Source organism: Xiphophorus maculatus, chromosome 17, assembly GCF_002775205.1.
Source record: "Xiphophorus maculatus strain JP 163 A chromosome 17, X_maculatus-5.0-male, whole genome shotgun sequence".
Classification (NCBI taxonomy): domain Eukaryota; kingdom Metazoa; phylum Chordata; class Actinopteri; order Cyprinodontiformes; family Poeciliidae; genus Xiphophorus; species Xiphophorus maculatus.
The window spans coordinates 2,615,632-2,629,661 of record NC_036459.1 but is presented as its reverse complement, the minus strand read 5'-3'; the positions used below and the strand labels follow the sequence as shown (position 1 = coordinate 2,629,661).

Below are 14,030 nucleotides of genomic sequence, written 5' to 3'. Positions count from 1 at the left end.
AAACACAGCGACTGTTTGATGAGAGCCGTATCTAAACAAAAACAAGTGAAATGTGAATGAAGTCAAAGGTGAATGACTCCAATCTGCCACATATTCAGTTAGCAGCAGCAGAAAGCTGTCAGGACTCAATCCTGCTTTTTAAAGTCCACTGAAAAACAAACATATCTGGATCCATCAGCTACAGATTCATCTGTAAAACTCCAGTGGGTTATGTTTCAGTTCCACGGTTTGGTTTTGTAATTTCTGTCACTTCCTGGAGTGTTGTGATTGGTCCGTCACTCCCTGGTTGTTTGTGTTAACAACACATTTAGCGACTGAGTTTGAGATATAAATGCTCAACAAGACAAATTATTGTTTGTTTTCAAATATTTATGCGCTGCGATCAGTTTGACTGCTCTGTCAGATTGGGGACAGAGAAAACGCCACAGAAATGCAGCTTTTCAGGAAAACCGCATGAAAAGTCAAGATGTTACTCATCTCCATGACAACGCAGGAAAATGGGACGAAACCAGAAGAACGGGATGTTCTGCTCGACCCGACAGAACGGACTCTGAGCTGGAGGTTCCTCTGGTTAAAACCAAATATTAACAAGTATTTCTGATTTTATTTCTAGAGCAAATATCTGAGGACACTTGAAATGAGACAAAACTAAACTATGAGATAAAGGTCCACTGGCAGATTATTTCACTTTTCCATGAATATAAATGGATTTTTGACTAATAAGTAAATAAGTAAGTTCACTAGACCAAACACAATTGGAAAGATTTTGTGTTTTTGCAGTGAAGTACTGAAGCAAAGTGACATCTGGGTCAGGAGAGCTCCTGGTGTGTGTGTGTGTGTGTGTGTGTGTGTGTGTGTGTGTGTGTGTGTGTGTGTGTGTGTGTGTGTGTGTTAGCTGATGTTCTGACTGCGTCGTCCTCTGAGCTCTCTGTTTTCTCTGTTGCCTTCATGATTTACAGTTCAGTTTAGTTAATGAGTGACTGGAAAACCTGAAGTTTGAATTCAACAAAACAAAATGATTTTCTGCAGGATCATAAATACCAGCAATAATAACCGTTGAAGCTCCTCTGGTCTGTGTCTGATGTTTTAGCTAAAGTTGGGTGAAATTGTGAAAATGTGCATTTTTTGTTTTATCTCATTTCCAAGCTTTCCAGGAATGTAGGGCAGCAGACTAGCAAGGAGCTGCTGCTTCTCCCATGGGAGGAAAGTTAAACTGAAGCTTCCAGGAACAACATGCGGAAACTCTCCTGGAGACAAACTGACGGTGCGACTCCAGGATTATTATTCACAGTCTGGATTAGACCCAACCTACGGAAACTCCTCTGAAAACGAGGCTGACTTTCAGTTTAATCAGATTAAATTTGAGTTGTATTGTCCTGGTCAGACTGTGTGCGCTGCTTCTCCTGGTTATTTTCTATTTTACATTTTAAAAAGTGTAAATATTTTGAGATCATTTCAATAAAAACTGTATATTAAAAAACAACTGATAATTCAAAGTCTTAACAGTTAATTTGAAGATAAAGTTAATCTGTGGGAAAATCTGACAGATTTCTATAATTTATCTGAATTTCCTGTTGGAGTTTATGTGAGTTATGTTGTCATGGTAACCCAAATCCCATCCAATAATCTAGCATAGTCACTTACAGACTACATGACGATGACCGGATCATTTTACAACGAATGATTGTTGTAACAACGAATGAAGTTCAACTAACTTCTGCTCCAATCTGGAATAAATTCAATTAAAACTCAAGTTAATTAGTTTTTTAAGTGCTGGGACCACAATAAAATATTTAAACTGAGTTAATTTCAAGGTCTATAATTAACTACAGTTCAATAGAAAGCTATATATTGACAAAATAAGCAACATTTTCATTGAAAAATCAGTTTGAACGATCCGATTGGCCAAACACTAGCACTAGCTTTAGCAACATGTTTAGCATTAAGATGCTACTTTAGGCTTAAATAGTTTGCTGATTAGCTAAGTCCTTTTAGCTTAACATGAGCACAACAGTAGCCTTTTCCAGCGTCCAATCAGATCGCTTCGAAGCAGAAATTAAAACCCAGAGGCCGGCAGAATGAATTTGTTGTCCATCGATGTTAGCGGATGTAGCGTCAGATTTATGGCCGTACCAGAAACACGATTTATAATTTAATTAGTGCATTAAGTTCCAGCAGCTAGTTTTTTTACATTATATATTCTTCTGTTTTGCTGTACAAGTTTGATAGAAGATTGAATGATCACCAAATATAAAATCAACAAAACATGCAAAAATCTGATGAAATATTAAAATTTAACTCAAAAGTAAATCCAGTGGAAGTGGATTTAACCTCCCACTGGACAACTGGACCCAAGTGGAAAACTTCAACGTGGACCAGTCGGGTCTCCAGAGGCTCGGCCCGGTCCAGCTCGGCCCAAACGCGGTTCAGCGATCGGCGCTCCCAGAGGAGGCGCTGCCAGATCAGACTGCACATACCTGGCACATCACAGCCTCCCTGCCTCAGGAGGCTGGGCTGAAGACACGGGCAGGGAGCGCTGATTAAAAATTCATCTCTGTTTATTATGATTTATGCATGTTTCACTGAGCCAGGGACGGAAAGAGCGGAGAGGAGAACAGCTTCATTAGTGAATATTGTGCATCCATGTATGTGTGTGTGAGTGTGTGTGTGTAGCAGGTGGGGAATAGTTAAAATTATGGATCGTACGTGAGCTTCATTAGAATGTTTGGCATTCGGGCCGAAATCATCCGTCTTCACCAAACACCTGCATCTCCCTGAAAAACAACAATCCAAATCCCAAATTATGTGAAGCACTCGGCCCATCAGCATCCAAACGCACAAGACCCTCTCGCTAAGTTCTGCCTTAATTATCCATTTCCGCCTCCGTTGTTTGGAATTCAAATCAAATCTGCCTCCTGTTGCATGTTGACTCAGCGCAGAGTGACGCGGCAGCAGGAAGCGGGCCGCAACGCTACGCAGCGCTCTGATGCAATCATCGCACACATTCCCTACAAACAGCTGCTGCAGCCGCGGATCAAATGCTGCAGCCGCGGATCGGATGCTGCAGCCGCGGATCGGATGCTGCAGCCGCGGATCAAATGCTGCAGCCGCGGATCGGATGCTGCAGCCGCGGATTGGACGCTGCAGCCGCCGATTGGATGCTGCAGCAACGGCTCGATGCAAAGATCATCATTGAATATGACTGGAGCATCGACTGATGCATTAAAATCACAGCCAGCTGATTGGTTATTTGCACTGCTGACAGACCAGGTTCACTGCAAAAACACAAAACATTACCAAGTATTTTAGTCTGGTTTATAGAGCAAACATCTCAGTGTATTTGAAACTGATAAAACTAATTAAAAAGTAATTTTTCAGCAAGATATAGACATTGATTTAAGTGAACAATTCCTTAATACTGATTTTAAAATCTTCCAAACATGGGAAATGTCTTGTAAAAGGTGAAATAATTACTTAAACCAGCTTCCATATCTTGCTGAAAAATTACTTCTGAGTTAGTTTTGTCTTATGTACTAAAATACTTTGCACTAGAAACTAAACAAAAGTACTTGGTAAGATTCTTTGTTTTTGTGGTATCTTATTTTCCATGACCAAGCAATTCTATCCAGTAAAGATTCAAACCAGCAACTCTTCTGATTCTCATAATAAATATTAATAACTCCTGACTGCCTTCAGAAGTTATTAAGGGAAATGAAAATGGTTTCCTCCTAACATGTTGATTCAGATCTGCAGAGCTCCTTCAGAGCAGAATGCTGCATCCAAGGTGCACAAGAAAGCCTCATCACAGATCCTTCCTCCCAACAAGTTGTTTACATTCCTGATATTTCATGCAGTTTTCCATAGCTCTGTAAATAAACCGTGTTGTCTCTAGAGAAATGTCCTGCAGCTTTTAAAAGCATCAGAAAACTTCAAATCTGATGTTTTCCATCCAGTCAGAGCTCAAAATGTCAGAGCTCCAACAAAGGAGAGTCTAGAGAGTCTGTTGAATATATATAGTCTGTACAAGAAAACAGAAATAAATCAAAAAGCCACCTTAAGATTATTTTTGTAGATTCTAATGTTTAAAATAGATTTATATTACATTAAACCTTGTTTTCGATACCTGCTATAAAATACAAAATAATACATTTACATAAACAGCGAGTTCTGGTTGGCTGCTTCCAGCAGTGATATAAAATAAAAAATGACTTTTAGGTTTGGTTTAACGGCAGAAACACCTTGAAGGAAACCAAAAACTGATCTGAGTTTCAGGATGTTAAACACGTTCCAGATGATTTCCTAATCAAACAATTCATTTTAAATATTACACTAAGGTGTGTGAGCAACCAGAAACGGTTCTAATAGCCTTCAAGCTTTCAGCCAGACAACAGAGCGGTTTGGTTCTGTTGGGTTTTGGACTTTTTATTGTTTCTTTGTTCTGTGATTTATTTCAAATCTGGATTCTGTTTCCTCTGCATTGATCCGAGAGAATTTTACCTTTGCGTATAAAATGAAATGAATCTTTAGTAAAAATTAATCAAACTATAATTTGACCTACAACCTATAACCACAAAAATGGTCGATTTTATGTTTCTGGTGCTGCAGCAGCTGCAAAAACGTCTCCAAAAGACTCCAATCTTCTTCTTCCTTGCTCTATTGTTGTGTGGATGTAATGTTCCATTCTCCGTGCTTAGTGCCACCTGCAGGTCTGGAGAGTAAAAACTGCATTTTCATTGATCTTCCATTTATTTCTTGCAGAGGGTCAGAAGTTTCCTGTGGGAATTTGGGATGTGAAGAGATCATACAGGTTTCTTTAAACCCCTTGAGTTTATTGGTGTTATTAACTAGATGTTTTTTAACATTTGGTTGGAGAAAATTCTGATGCATCCACTGTTATGAACACACAGTGAATGTGCGGGGTAGTAGAGTGGGCTGAGAACGGAGCCCTGAGGAACTCCAGGTGGGAGTCTTCACATCAATGAGATTCTTATGAATTATTTTTGTTTTGTGGTTTTAGTTTTGTGCGATAGCAGTTCAGGTTTTTATCTTAACCTTTTTGTTTCCCAGGGTAAGCATGTTTTATGAAAATGTTGCGGATCATCCTGACCAACAGAAAATGAAACATTCCTGGTTTTAAAAGGAGGAAACATAAATTAACTTTTGGTTTCTGGCTAAGCTTAGTGATGATGTCACACTTTGAGCGCCGTGTCTCCACGCTGCGTCCTCCCTGGACATGAGCGTTGCGTCTTTGTGATTCGGAGGAGCAGAGCCAACGCTGCAGTGAGTCCGTTTTAAATTGTTTACAGTTTAATGACCGATTTGTGTTTGCTGTTCCTGCCGAGCGCGCGCTCCGCTCTCGCTCGCCCCGCCATCCTTCTCCTGCACTCTGTGTCTCCTGCTCCCTAACACGCTCCGACAGCAAAAGGTCAATGCCCATTGGCTACATGGGGGGGCATTGAGTGATGCGAAAAGGGTGGGGTTGTCATGGCAACGTGCAGGGAAGCAGGGACGCAGGATGCATTCGGTGCCAAAAAAGAAGAAGAAAAGAGCCGGAACCTGAGCGGGATGAAAAGCCTCCGACGGACGGCGGCTCGGTGGGTGGAGGCGCAGCGGACTGGGAGGCCAGAATAAACTGGGTTTTAACTGGCTGACGCTTTACCAGCCTGGCAAATGGGAAGGGTGTTGACTTGGCCAGTCATGCCAGTAAGGCAGACAGAGGGGCCTGAACACGGCGAGCTGCTCTGTTATGTCTGTGAGCCACATTCTGCTGAGCTTGGCTTCACATTAATAAAAGAGGGATTACTAAAGTCTGCAGGCTCCTCTTAGGCCCTCCACCAGCCAGCAGCACCCCTCCACCCCCTCCACCCGCTCACCCCGCTCTGCATGCCGCTCACGTCCGTCCCATTCAGAAAAAAAACACTCATCTGCCTATTCTCCTGTCTCTTCCCATTTCATTTCTCTGCCTTTAAGTAGAAGCAGAAGGAAATGCACGAAAACAGATAAATTATTTAGATTTTTTCCCAAAAGAAAAGAGAAAAAAAAATCTTGACTGTGCAGTTTGAAAGAAAAAGGGGAAAGGAAATGAGGAGGAGTGAGAAATAAAAATTACATTAGATACAAGATTCCACAATCATCCCGGTGATATGAAGAATTAATCTTATCTTCCAGCGGCACGCGCAGCCGGGACGCAGCGAGCGCCTCCAAAGGCTCCGAGATGACAACAGGACAAATTCGCCATTCCATTACGGCGCCATTCATCCATTGTGACGGCAGACACCTCGCGATAAGCAGCCGTATTGTTGCCATTGACAATGTCATTATGGGACAGTAAACAAGAGACGGCGCGGCGGGTCGGGATGAACCGGGCGGGGCGGCGAGGTCACAGAGCCAATCTGGGATGAAAGGATGCGAGACCCCAGGGGAGTGATAAGACACCTCTTCTTCTGCTCCATCCGTCTCTTCTTCCAAAGCCAAGGGCGGCCGAACGCCAAGAACAAAGCTCAGCCGCGCCGCGCCGCCGTAATCAACTCCTCTGTACTCACAATCTTCCCTGGAGGTCGTCCGCAGAAAGAGGCTTAGAAGGAGGAACGGCTCCGGGATCACGGCTGTTAAGATGGGAAATAGGTTGACATTCAGCGAGTCTCTCAGTCCGTTTTACAGACCATGAGGGGAGCAGAGCCTGCAGGTAGAGCTTCCAGCTCAACAACAACATCACCCACAGCAGATACTTCCTCCAATATTTTCATTGATTAATTCGATCAATACGACCAGATGATGTTCTGAAGAACAAGTTGAGACAAGAATCAGGCGTTATTGTTGAGGAAACTAAGAATCAAGAGATTAGTTTGGACAAATGGAGTCAAATCAGTAAATCAAGGTTTGATTGGTCCATTTAAAAAGCTGTTTAGCCAATGAAAATACTCCTGGAATAAAAGTTTCATTCATCAGAAGCTTCATGTTTGATTAGTTTAGACAAAGTCATTGGTAAAGCTGCATTCACACCAGCCAGGTTCAGTCCGCTTTAACCCGACTCCAGTCCGCTTTAACCCGACTCCAGTCCGCTTTAACCCGACTCCAGTCCGCTTTAGCCCGACTCCAGTCCGCTTTATCCCGACTCCAGTCCGCTTTAACCCGACTCCAGTCCGCTTTAACCCGACTCCAGTCCGCTTTAACCCGACTCCAGTCCGCTTTAGCCTGACTCCAGTCCGCTTTAACCCGACTCCAGTCCGCTTTAACCCGACTCCAGTCCGCTTTAGCCCGACTCCAGTCCGCTTTAGCCCGACTCCAGTCCGCTTTAACCCGACTCCAGTCCGCTTTAACCCGACTCCAGTCCGCTTTAACCCGACTCCAGTCCGCTTTAACCCGACTCCAGTCCGCTTTAACCCGACTCCAGTCCGCTTTAACCCGACTCCAGTCCGCTTTAACCCGACTCCAGTCCGCTTTAACCCGACTCCAGTCCGCTTTAGCCTGACTCCAGTCCGCTTTAACCCGACTCCAGTCCGCTTTACTCTGACTCCAGTCCGCTTTAACCCGACTCCAGTCCGCTTTACTCTGACTCCAGTCCGCTTTAACCCGACTCCAGTCCGCTTTAACCCGACTCCAGTCCGCTTTAGCCCGACTCCAGTCCGCTTTACTCTGACTCCAGTCCGCTTTAGCCTGACTCCAGTCCGCTTTAGCCTGACTCCAGTCCGCTTTAACCCGACTCCAGTCCGCTTTAACCCGACTCCAGTCCGCTTTAACCCGACTCCAGTCCGCTTTACTCTGACTCCAGTCCGCTTTAACCCGACTCCAGTCCGCTTTAGCCTGACTCCAGTCCGCTTTAGCCTGACTCCAGTCCGCTTTAACCCGACTCCAGTCCGCTTTACTCTGACTCCAGTCCGCTTTAACCCGACTCCAGTCCGCTTTAACCCGACTCCAGTCCGCTTTACTCTGACTCCAGTCCGCTTTACTCTGACTCCAGTCCGCTTTAACCTGACTCCAGTCCGCTTTAACCCGACTCCAGTCCGCTTTAGCCTGACTCCAGTCCGCTTTAACCCGACTCCAGTCCGCTTTAACCCGACTCCAGTCCGCTTTAACCCGACTCCAGTCCGCTTTACTCTGACTCCAGTCCGCTTTACTCTGACTCCAGTCCGCTTTAACCCGACTCCAGTCTGCTTTAACCCAACTCCAGTCTGCTTTAACCCAACTCCAGTCCGCTTTAACCCGACTCCAGTCCGCTTTAGCCCGACTCCATTCCGCTTTACTCTGACTCCAGTCCGCTTTAGCCCGACTCCAGTCCGCTTTAACCCAACTCCAGTCCGCTTTAACCCGACTCCAGTCCGCTTTAGCCCGACTCCAGTCCGCTTTACTCTGACTCCAGTCCACTTTAGCCCGACTCCAGTCCGCTTTACTCTTTCCATTTTTTTCCTCTCTCCTAAAGAGCACAAATAATGACAACTGTAGATTTTATCTTCTGCTGTGGTACTGATTTCTAGTATGTGAATTAATACATGTTCTGCATCTAAAATAGCCAGTTATGTTTTCAGGGATTTTCAGCTTTTTTCAGGGGGTTGTGGTTCCTAACCTTGTGAAAACTGTAGTAAATAGTTTGTAAAAAGTTACTCATTAATTGAGATAATTTAGAATTAATTCTCATTTATAACCTTTTAAAAAAAAGCAATAGAAAAACAGCATTTTGCAAACAGAAGGGGCCATAGATACAGCTGGGAGGGACACCCATCAGATTTTTAAGGTAAATCAGAAAGTGGAGTCTCATTCTGCTCTTTTTGGGGTAAATTCTTTTGGACCTCTGGTCACCGCCTGAATAATTCACTCCGTCTGGCTGCTGCTCTGCTGGAGATGTTCAGCATTAATGAAATTTTCCTGAAAAGGTAAAAGAAGAAGCAGGCTCCAACTGATTTCATCATTTTAGGAGTTTCTGTTGCAGAAAAGATGTTGCATAAAATAAATGTGAATTTATAAGGTACTTCTCTTAGCAAAATATTTTTAAATAAAGAGTTTCTTTGAATGATTTTAACCTGAAACTCCAGAAGCTGAAGCGTTAGCATTCTGGGCATGCTCCGACCCCCTCCCTGTGGGCCTGGAGCTGACAGGATTGTTCCTGTTCCATTTGCAGACATTAGCACTGGGAGATTAATTTGTCCCCTTCCATTAGGTGGGAAAGCAGCCGCCATGGCTGCTCAATTATCGCTTAACAAAAAGAAAAATACTCAAACGCACAGGAAGCATCAAAATAACAAGCATGAGCGTCGCCGCATCATGTGGATGCATTTCTGTGCGTTCGTCAGCGGCAGCAGTGGGCAGGTGTCTCTGCTTTCTGCAGCTAATTAACAGAAAACCTACTGACACTCGGCTCTGCACAGGATGACAGGAGATGGAGAGAGGGGGATGGAGGAGGACGAGATAAAGGGTGTTTCTGCGTTTTGACTTCCTGCTGCTTCCTCTTTTATGACGACTCCGACTTCATTAGCAATAATGAATATCAGCGAGGCTCCATGAAATGTTTGGATCCTTAAAAAGACAAGAAATCTGTTTAAATCCGCCTGTTTTCCGGCCGGAGTGACAGACGGCGTTCCAGCATCATTCCCACCAGTTTGGCGACTGGGATGGCCCCAGTATGGCCGCCCCAGGACTCAGACATCTGAGCATCACAGAGGAGATGTTAGCATGAAAATCTGTGACAGAAACAAAGTCTGATTGTAGATCTGTTTTTTTTCCCGTCGCGCTCCGCTGATGTGACGATGCTGCCGTGTGGTGAGACTCGCTAATTGGCTCACCTGTTTCTGCGCCATCTGGAGCCTCTCAAAAAATAAAACAGGAGAAAAAAGATCCACACCGAGTTCCCCAAACATCCCTCACACACACACACACACACACCCACACACAGAGGAATACATGCAGTACCTACATCCAGCTGAAATGTGTAAACCAGCTGAAAAACATGTAACATCAGAGTTGGGTTGTAACTACTTACATTTATTTAAGTAACTTTTTTGAAAAAAAATACTTTTAGGAGTATTTTTACTATGCTGTACTTTTTATTTTTAAGTTGAGTAAAAATATGTTGAAGTAGCGCTACTTTTACCTGAGTATAATTTTTGTTCTCTGTGCAACTTCAAGATCAAGATTCAGCCCCAAATTAGAAAATAGTAAAAATAAAATCAAACTAATATTGAGATTGTATAAAAGGTCCTGAAAAACTAAAGTATGTCAATACCTATAAAAATAAATTAAATATATGAATCACAGACGTTTTCAGTCCAGATTAACCAGTTTGTTTTCTAAATAAATATATTAATAAGCAGAACTCCATTCAATAAAAAAATATGAGAAATCAAAGAGAAAAAAGCAATAATCTCTAATTGGAGGCATCGTTTTATGGTTTTTATTGCTGTTTTTATGAGCGGTTCTAATCCTCCCGGCTCCCATCGGGTTCCAGGTCGGCGCTTCGGATCGCAGCAGGAAGTTCCTCCGGGCCGCAGCGCCTCCCCTGCCACCGGGCGCGCCACTGAGCGCGCTCACAACAACCCAGTGGCAGCAGAAGAAGAGCCGTCGTCATTAGCAACGGCTCATAATTCATGCGTTTGGATGAAAAATGGATGAGCGGCGGCCATGACACCAGCTGCTGGGAAAGTCTTCACGGCCTTTGGTTCTGTTCGGTTCTGTTCGGTTCTGTTCGGTTCTGTTCGGTTCTGTTTGGTTCTGTTCGATTCTGTTTGGTTCTGTTTGGTTCTGTTCGATTCTGTTTGGTTCTGTCCGGTTCTGTTTGGTTCTGTTTGGTTCTGTTCGGATGCTGCAGGCCGACTCGCCGCTCATGGCAAGATCTGAAATGTTCAGACTGTCAAGGTTTTGTCCTTTGCTCTTGGTAAAACATCCTCATCTCCTTCCGACTGGAAGGAAAAGATCAGTTTAACCTCAGCTGGATTCAGGCCTGGACTTTGACTAGGCCCATTCATTTCCTTTTATTTCTGACTTTGCCATCTGCATGTTCCACCAAAATGAGTTTTAGAAAAAGCCCCAAAGACTTTTTTCTGTCAACTTTAAGAAGCTGCTGAGGGAAACCATCCCCGCAGCATGATGCTGCCACCACCATGCATCATTATTGTGTGAAAAAATTGACTGAATTAGGTGAGTTCATGCGTATCATGAAAATATGAGTCATTCTTTTTGATTTCCAGGATTAAAATAATTCTGGGTTTTTTCTTATAGTTTAGTTTTATTACGTTGTGACGTTTAGTTAGTTTTTAGAGTGTTTGCTTCACATCAGTTAGAAAAGCTAATAAACAGACTAAACAACACAAAGAGCATTAAATCTCTAATTTCAGTGTTTTAGTTTTATAAACTAACGACAGTTCCAGTTATATTTTTCCTTTCTTTCAGTTGATGAACATGTTTTCTCGGTTGGCTGTAATAACCTCGGTGAGGTTTTCCCAGAGCGATCGCTCCACTCAGCCACTTCCTGTCTCATAAATATTCAGTTGTGGGAAAAACCGGGGGGCGGGGCCTGGAGCGGCGTAGCGAGGGGCCGCCGTTGTCATGTGGCAACCGGGAGGCAGTAAGGGAGCCGGCGTACCGGCACGCCGCGTTGTGTGTAATTACAGCGACTCACTGTCTGCTGAGTGGCTCTGCTCCGTAAACAGGAAGTGCGTCCCTCACACACCTGCAGAGAGGAAGCCGGGCCTTTGGAGAGCCGTCGTGTCGTGCATGATGCTATTCATCCTCTAATCAACACTTGTTTGCTGCGGCGTGTGTGTGCGTGCGTGGGGAGGGGTGTGTGTGTGTGTGTGTGTGTGTGGGGAGGTCATGTCAGAGCCAATGGAGGGTTTGCGGCTCATAATGACCGAAGCTGAAAGGCATCCGAGGAGCCGCGGCGGCTAATTATCAGCTGTGTGCCTTCAAAGAACATTATCAGGACAAAGACCTGCAATTAGACACTCTCACCCACACAATCCCCTCGCAGCCTTCATCACCCCCATTTCCGCCGTCAACTCTTCCTCCTCCCAAACTGTCTTCCTCTCCTCTCCACCCTCTTTCATTTGCTCCCTATGAGTCCCACGACCCTCTTTTCCTCCATTTTTTCATTTCCTGTCTCTCTTTTATTTATCCCCAACCTCCCAATTCCTGCCTTGCTCCTCCTCCTCGCTCCTCTTCCTCCTGGCCCAAAACAGACACTTAAATAACAAGCCGAGTGTCAGTCAAACCGCCAGAGAGCTTCATTAGAGGAGGAGAGCACACAGGATCAAATTATACGCCCAGTTCTGCTTCGTGTGAACGTGTGTGTGAACGTGTGTGTGAGGCGATTGGACGGCGGCGGTGGAGACGGAGAGGAAGCGAATGCGCTGCAGAATGACGCAGCTGTGTGTCGGATTAGAGCTGCGTCTGTTTGTTTGTGTCTGACAGTCGCAGCCTCGCCCATTTTCTCCAATCAGGCAGAGAAACAAAAGCTGAATTATTCTCACATTCTTCTCCTTTTCTTCCACGTTCCAGTTTTAGCCGCATCCGGCCGGATCCCAGGATCGGTTCTGAGCTGCTGGATCCACCGGAGCGGATCCAGGTCCGAACTCATGAATACATGAGCTCAATGTGAGAAATATTAGATAATTCTGCATAAAGATGCTAATAATGTGAATACCAATATTTCTACTTCACTCCAATCAAAATAGATTCATTGAAGCCTAAATGTTGCCGCGCTGCAGCTTTTATTTTAAAAAGTCATGAAATATTTACCACAAAAATATCACAACTGATGAAAAGATAATCAAATAACAGATAAAAAATGATGCTTCACTTCCTTTAAACATAAAAATAAAAAAACAGCCATCCTGAAGTTTTGAATAAAACACAGATTCTCCACCAGGGGGCGCAAAGCAAGAATTAAAAACTGAAACAGTTTCGCTACGTTTTCATTAAAACACTAAAACTTAACACTAAACTGATTCTACAGCTTAAAGCCTGGAGTAACACTGACCCTCCCCCCCCCTGTTGCTGAGCACTGTCAGGCAGCTGGCTGAAACTCCGTTTGGAAATATTCCTAATGCTGAAAATCCACATCAGTGATGACAAGAAATCAGCAATAAAATGTAAAAATATCAATAATTCCATCCAGAATCCGCTTCAACTGGAATGACGTCATTTAGTGATTTAATTACAAATATATAACAGAAATATGCCATAAATATTGTTTGAGTAGCTCGTAATAAAAAGAGATAAAATGTTAAATTAGAAGCAGAACAAATTAATTTCAGCTAAACTTGAAGCAAAGCATCGTTATTAGATAAACCTTTTCAGGTTTCACAAACAAAATCTGGAATATTAAAAACTATATTTGGGAAAATCAGTTATCCATATTATAATATACAATATTATAATTACCAATTCTTACATATATGGTTTAATTAGATATCGCTGGAAATTTGAGTTTCTCCGTTCAAAACTTTTAGTTTTATGATAATTTCCTTTTGACATGAATAACTGAGATATTAACCGTCACTACAGATTTAACCCCCAAATAATCTATTATTGATCTTTAAGAATAATTCTATTACAAGTATCTCCAAAAATAATTTTAAGCTTTCTTTTAAAAAGTTTATCAGCAGAAAAACAAACTAAATTTATTTAAAGTGGAAACTGAAACATCTTGGAAGGAAAAATGTGAAAACCTGAAATATTCCTTCTGAACTGTGGATCTCTGCAGAACATTTGGTCTGAACCAGTTTCAAGATTTTACATTCAGTTTTTCATTACAAAGTCTCATTTGTGTGTTAAAATATGAGTTTGATTAAAAATCTTATGTTGGATATCTTAACTATGACAATAAAAGTGCCTGATAATGTCTAAAAGTTTACGATGCATGTTGAACATGTTTTAATCACAAATACGTTGATAAAAGTTCAATATTTCATTATAAAAGATGTTTTACCACAGAGAGCAAAGGTCAAGCCAAACTAAAATCACAGAAAATGCAAACATGACCTTAATACAGCAGGAAATGATCCTGATTATCTAACAAACTAAAACCTGCATTTGGCCTT

The 14,030-nt window shown here is 43.0% G+C and overlaps 1 protein-coding gene across 13 annotated transcripts in view; it reads right to left on the bottom strand.

The window, feature by feature from the left end:
* The window catches only part of celf2 (CUGBP Elav-like family member 2), a 210,299-nt gene that overhangs the window by 151,259 nt on the left and 45,010 nt on the right, over positions 1-14,030 (bottom strand). The window lies entirely within an intron of this gene.